General features: G+C 39.2%; 1 long non-coding RNA gene across 1 annotated transcript; it reads left to right on the top strand.

Moving 5' to 3' along the window:
* The first annotated feature begins 4,430 nt into the window (after nt 1-4,430).
* LOC119732894 lies at nt 4,431-6,956 on the top strand. The gene is made up of 3 exons (XR_005271626.1): nt 4,431-4,611; nt 5,425-5,519; nt 6,541-6,956. It is a non-coding gene; the product is annotated as an uncharacterized LOC119732894 (long non-coding RNA).
* Nucleotides 6,957-7,260: the final 304 nt, after the last annotated feature.

Below are 7,260 nucleotides of genomic sequence, written 5' to 3'. Positions count from 1 at the left end.
AATGAGAACAAAAACAAAGGCTTTTCCGCAACTTTGCGGAAAAGCCAAAAAAAAAAAAAAAAATGAGAACAAAAACAAAGGCTTTTCCGCAACTTTGCGGAAAAGCCAAAAAAATGAGAACAAAAAGAAAGGCTTTTCCGCTTTTTTGCGGAAAAGCCAAAAAAAAAAAAAAAAAAAAATCTTAACGAAAACAAGAGCTGTTTCGGTGGGTCACCGAAACAGCTAAACAAAAAATAAAAACTAGAAATGTGTTTGTGGACAAACACAAGCTGTTTTGGATATTTGAAATATTCTGTGCATATGATGAACACTTGATGACGTCACTTTAAATGTTATCTATAACACAGCACATTATACGTACATATCAAGTTACGTACAGCCAAATCGAACATATAGACCTTTAATAGAGAAAAATATATGGCCCTTTAATGGGCGTCACATGACATGTGGTGACGTCACTTCAACTTTCATCTGTAATACATCCCTGTATATGTGCATTATCCACCCAATCGGACTTGTACTTCAGAAGTGATATTTCTGCCATGACGATAGCAATCAACGAAAGCAATAACCTCCGCCATGACGATGGTGGCAAAGTTGATTATGCTTGCCAGGATTTTTTTCATTTGATCTTTCAATAGGGGAAAAATGTTCAAACCTTTCTTACAGTCCCCTGAAGGTTTTTCTTTTCTTTTAAAAGTTGCATTGACGTTGCAAGCATTCTGTACTCAATATTAACAAATAGCAAACCAGTCATGCTTTACGCCAATTCCGGTGTAGTTTCGTGTTAATTGAAAAGAAAAACTATTCATGCTTTGCACCGGCTGTGCATGATTTTCCTTATAAAAACTTTGTAGACCGATAAATTATTGCCTATAATTGCCCCAAACTTGCCATCTACCGATCATAACCATAAAGATACATTTGGTCTTTTAGTGTTTTATATTTGCCATTCCTTGTAATAAACAAAATACACTGCAAATCAATAGCCACATCGTTTGGTGAGTTAAAACTATATGAATATTTGTCCGCTTCCAGAAATTCGTCTGCTTCCAGGGGAACTATTTGTTTTTACTTAAACCCCCCCAAAAACTTTCGGGTTTTATATGTTTCAGTATACTACCAGTATATTTCATCACAGTGCATCCAGAATCCGACTTTTTCCGGGGCCTTAAAGCGGGACCCTGGCCCTGTGGCCCCACGCCGTAAGGGCTCAGAAAATAAAACAAAACATACACGACGGCATTCACTAAATGTAAGAAAGCAGTCTTGCAACAATAATATTTACATGCAATGTCATTCGTAATCATACATATAAAATCTTTTTCCAGAATTAAATGGAACCAAAAATGGAGATAAAAATACAGGGTTCTTCACTTTTCAGTATAGTTAAACGTTTTAAGAGGAACAGAATATTCTAAACAAAATAATAAAATAAATAATTGTTATAATTTCAAAAAACTTTTGCTAAAAAAGTCAAAGGAAAGAGGCCAAGAATCGCCTCAGATTGCACCACAGAGCATCGATATTCCAAATTGACCCAAAACGTAAGGGCTTTGCGGTCCGCTTCCGTATTAATTCTGTCCGTCCTTTATAAATTCCAGCACCCCCTGACAAGTTTGTTTCAGCGGCAGTGCCCCTCCCATATGCGTTCGACGTCATCATCTGCATGCGGTTGTGCTATAGTGGTCTAGTAATTAGTGTCTGACGAGTCTAAAGTCAATCAGACATATGAAAGTGCCAGTAGGCATATTTTTCGGGAAAATAGTTTATTTTCCTCAAAAAGCGTCAGGTACGAGCATGACCGTAACTAGGGGAGCTGGGCGCTGATGACTGCTTTGGTGTTAATTTTGTCTGAATTCCTAGTCCGTAGTATGGCTGGCACCCTCTATCAAGACAGAAGGTACATTGACCCCGATCTCAGAATGGAGCCTGTTGGATGAAATGGTATCGCGGCTCTAGAAAGCGTTTGGCCGTGCTGTATCAACAAGGTGCACCAGACTATTAGCTACACGGTAAGAATGCTGCACGGTACTTAATAGAATAGAGACAATTTTTTGTGTATTTTTATTCGAATATGTACATTTGCGCGTAGGTTTGTTTTTTAATATTTGGAATTGATAAGGGTGATTTTACAAGTCAATATATCAGGTGTGATATGGTGGCGAATTTCGATGAATATGTGAACCGAAGTGGGGGAGCTCGAGTCGCGAGACGTGCTACTGGCTAGCATGGCTGGCTAGTGGCTACTGATTAGGCCAATGTACATTTACATGTACATCATCACATGGTGTACTGAGTGTGAGCATGCTGAGTGCAGTGGAGCACTGCAACTGCGGTACCCTCTGTACTCTAGCGCACTACTGTGAATAGACATAGGCCTACTTCTATATGATTAGCAGTATTTAGGGAAAGATTCCCATGTCTGGACGTCACTTGTCATGCTTGTCAGTGTCACCATGTCTGTGCACAAACCAGTTGTATGAGACCGGTCTTAAAATTGGTAAATTTGTGTTTTCTCAGTAAAGTTCAATATTTTCCCAGCTTGTACATGTACTTCTAAGTTCTAGTGCCAAATTTGACTTTTTAGTTTTTAGGACATATTATCACTTTCTGATGGCTGATAGGTCATTGAAGGGAAGAATTAGGGATAGGCGTTTACCAAGAATTAGTGATGGGCAGATATGGGAATCTTTCTGTGTTTAGAAAACTGACATAGTTGGGACTAGATTACTTGGAAAAGCCATACTCCAGCCCACCCGTGTGTGAACGAATGAGTGTGCAACGGTAAAGAGATTGAGTGTAAAATGCACACTACACTTGGATAAATATTGTATTTGGGTACAATTGTATTTTTTTCTGGATTAATTAAAATAAAAAGTGGTGCTACCCCCAAATAGTACAAAGTGCATTAAATGATATTTTGTTTGAGTGAACATGGAAACTGGGAAATGTTGCGTACTTGCATGTAATATTAAGCAAGAGAATTTCCCTTCCCCAAAGATGTGCAGCTTGGAAATAGTACTGTGTTTTAAAGAACTGGGGATAAAACGCCTTTTATTGCAATTACGCAGAAATTGTTTGATATATTGTTTACTAATACTTTGGAGTGAGGGTTGACTGGTTAATGGAAGACAGAGTCAAAGGAATAACTAAGGGGTGGTGGCAGGGGGAATGCCTTTTAAGTTCTTTTTGATTACTATGCCCTGTGGGCGTATCCGCCATCCCATTGAATATCTTGTATTAAATAAAAGAACATGTTAATACCTTCCAGTGTACCCCCTCCCATTTAAAAAATGTACTCCTCAGCAGTTTAACTCTAGTTATGCTTATGCATGGAGAAAATAATAAACTTCAGGCACAATGACATGATAAAGCTTTAATTATAAACAGTCAATTCTTGTTAATTTACATAGTAGTGTTGGAAAATTGGGAAAATAAAGTCCCTTTGCCCGGCCTGAAATATTGTACTTCTACGGCTTGTCATGTTGATGGGGTCAATCATGTGTATCATGTATAATGTGTATTATGTACACATACATAAACATGGTCAGTACATGTACATGTAAATGCATTTACGTGTAAATAGGTGTACACCTTCACAGTCAAACCTCAAGGGAACAGGCTCAAAATTTGACAGAAGCAGAGTTTTGAGTTAAGCAGGGTTGCGTATCATTATTATACTCCTGGGGGCAATGGACTCAAATTTGTTTGAGTAAACAGTCGTTTTGAGTTATCGGAGTTTGACTTATGGGGATGTCACTGTACTTTGAAGTGCGTTTTTTATCATAATGGAAAAGTGTGTTGGGGGGGGGGGGGAGAGCAGATGATTCAATGGCCCATCTCCCTGGTAAAAAAAAGGGGGGGGGGATCCCCCATTTACGCCCCCGATGGTGTAAATGGTTACATACATGTACATGTACATAATACACAGTATGGAGTCTTGCTTGGTCAATGCATTGATGTTTAAAGTTCTAATTTTAGGGTGGGGAACGGGACTTGCAAATATAGAGAAAGACATGTTTGAAACAAAAGAGTATTTCTCATTGAAAAAACAACAACTTAGTTAGGTTATTATATGTTTTCTTTTTTCTTCAGAAAATGGTGAAGTTCACGAAAGCCGAGAGCCCTCTGCGACGATGCCGTCTGCAAGATGGAGATCCTTTTCCATCATTGTCACCATCTTCCATTTCCATCTCCTCTTCGCAAATAGTTCCGAGGTTGGTACCTCCTCGGGGACGTCGTCTGTCCATGACTGCTGGACAGTGCGCAAACCAGTTGATTCACAGTGACGTGATTGTACTAGATGCAGTGTCATCAGAACATATGAGGCAGCGTCCTCTCTGTTCAGGTACAAGGGCCAGCGTACCCGTCAATTGGGTGGATTCTGAGAAAAGGTGCAAACAGTCGGATAAACAGTCAGAAAACAGTCGGGATACAGAGTACGAACAGAGCATGGCAAAACAGTCTAAAGGAATCAAGCAGTGTCTTGAGAGATATATGAGTTCTAAGGTCAGCGTGCCTGTTAACAGCTTGGCTGGAGACTATGAACAGAGTGTGGTGATACCAGTTGGACATTTGAAGAACCTGAACCGTGGTACAAGAGCAAAGGTATGTGAACTGAGACGAAGAAGAATTCACAAGCTGACCAGGAAGAGGGTTTGTAATCAGCGTGCTATGAAATGGCTGAGTAGTTTGCTAAAGAAGAAGCCCTGTGCAAGAGGTAACACTGGAAAAGATGTATGTGATGTGTCTGGCAAGGGATCGAGAAAGAAGCAGGTAAAAGTCACTAGAAAGAAAGTTAGAAGAAAAATCTGCAAAGAATCGTACAATAGAAGGAGAAATGGGAAAGTGATTGAATTGTGGTTGAGCAAGGAAGAAAGGCAAGTCCATGAAAAGGTTCAGAAGGAAATATTCTGCCAAACAAAACGAAGTGTTTCGCTAATCATAAAGAAGATGCAGGTTCTGGTTGTGAGAAATGGAGAACAAAAAAGTACGAAAAGGAAGACAAGGCGAATTTGTATGACAAATGTAAAGGGGTGTGTCAATCACAGTGATACCTTCAGACAAAAGGAGATGAATGTTAGCATGTCAAAGAAAGCAAAAGTAGTGAACTCGGAAGTACATGATGGAAATAAGGAGAGGGTATGTAAAAGAAGGACAATGCAGATTACACATCTATTGATCATGATAAACAGTGCTGGTTGTGTGATGAGAAGATTGATTCAGCTGACAATAAAGTGCAATGTGATGGCTGTAGCCTTTGGTATCATGTCAAGTGTATGAATTTCTTGAAGATGGAACAGTTGTTGGCAAACAAATCAGTGACATGGGTGTGTCTAAAATGTGGTAAGAGCACTTACTCTCAGTCTCTTTTGTATGATCTTGGTATTCCAACAGATGACAATATGTTTGATTTGATAGTTCAGGAGACATGCACCAGTGATGATGTGGTCAATCAGAGCCCTGTGAGAGGAATGTGCACAAAGGACAGCATCCAGGACAATGAAACAAAAATCGTAAGTGATACAAAATGAAAGGAACAAAGTACAGGTTGTATGATAGAAGTGTTGTTGCCAAAGCAGACAGGTGGTTACTCACTAAGGAGCAAAAAAGGCCAGTCTCCGAAAGTAGATGATGCAGGTGAAAATAAAATAAAGACCTCTAAAACTGTTAGAAGAGGAAGAAGAAAATGTAGAAGAAATGAAAAGTTTGAAGACGGTGTTGGCCTAGGCAGTAATACTGATAAGCAAGGTTGTGAATTGAAGAATATTCAAGGAGATGATATGAGATCTGAAACCAGACAGAAAATATCCTATGTAGTTAGAAACAGGAAACGGCAGCTGTCACCTATCACTGAAAGCTGTGAAATGAAATGTAAAGAAAAGAAGGTGGTACATGAAATGTTAGAGGAGCATGATGTCAAAAGTAAAATGCCACATGCAATGTGCAAGTCAGTGAGTAGCAAACAGAAAGAAATAAGTCATGAGGGTATAGATGGTAGTAGGCAAAGGAGTTGCAGTGATATTGCAGGAGTTGCAGTGATATTGCAGGAGTTGGGAACCATAATAGATTGGCAACAAAGACTATACAGGGAAGCTTTCATCAAGGTCATCATAGATTTGGATGGAGTTCAGGGAAACAATGCATTCCGAACAGTCTGTGTTGTGTCTTGTACAGTAAAGTCAAGCAGTTGAAAGACTGGTGTCGTAGTGATGTTGATACTGCACTGAATACTGGAAATGAGTTATACAGACATTTATCTCGGAGTTCTACAATGAATAATCAATACTTGTTGATAAATGAATTGCCAAATGAATTGGATTTGCTCAATCATCATTTCAGTATGAGGTTTCATGATCCTGTATGTGGTACATTAGGAGAAGAGTGTAATTCAGCTGAATTTCACATGGTGCCCATGAATCGTGCCTTAGAACAGACTCTTCAGCAGTACTATGCATGTTTCATAACCTTCCATGGAAATACATTTGTTGCAATTGCTCAAGATCGAATGTTCTATGTCTTTGATTCGCACTCTAGAAATCAGCAAGGTTGCCAGGTCAGTGAAGGACGGAGTTTGTTGAAACGTGTGGCTACATGGCAAGATGTACACATGTATTGTACTGATTTGGCAAGATCAATGTCTTTGTCTAATAATGAGCAGTTTGAAATTACAGGTGTATCTGTATGGCTGGATGATGAGGTAAGGCAAGATGCTGATGATTGTAAAGAGGAGACGGAGCAATTGTTTTTGGGAAGTAGTGATCACAGTAAAGGAGAAGGCAATGAAGGAAGTAGTGGTTCTAGAGAAGTTCCTGGTTCTTGTAGCAGTTTGCCAAGTACATGTAGTGATCTGCCAAATAAGAAGAAGGAAGGTCAGAAACCTAGTTTCAATGAAATGAGTTGTAATAAAGTTGATAATGGTAGTGATGTTGAAATCAAGGAAGTAAGACAAATACAAGGTTTTTAGTTTGTTCCTCGGTCATATGCTAGCAAGAATGGACTGTGCAGAAAGCATGGAATAGGCCAAATATCTCTGGATTGTAATGAGGTGTCAGATAAATGTGAAGAGATGGGAAAACCTGATTCAGTGAAGAAAATTAAAGGTGATGGAAACTGCTTTTTCCGGGCGATATCATTTGCTGTGTCAGGAACTGAAGAAAATCATGTGCAGTTAAGAATGGCTACTGTCAATCACTTGTTAATAAATGGAGATAAATTCAATGGTTTTCTGCGACAAGGATTTGTTAATGTGGAAGA

The sequence above is a fragment of the Patiria miniata genome, unplaced genomic scaffold, assembly GCF_015706575.1.
Source record: "Patiria miniata isolate m_02_andy unplaced genomic scaffold, ASM1570657v1 HiC_scaffold_25, whole genome shotgun sequence".
In the NCBI taxonomy this organism is placed as follows: Eukaryota; Metazoa; Echinodermata; class Asteroidea; order Valvatida; family Asterinidae; genus Patiria; species Patiria miniata.
Note: the sequence above shows the minus strand (reverse complement) of the source record. Positions and strands in the feature narration are given on the sequence as shown.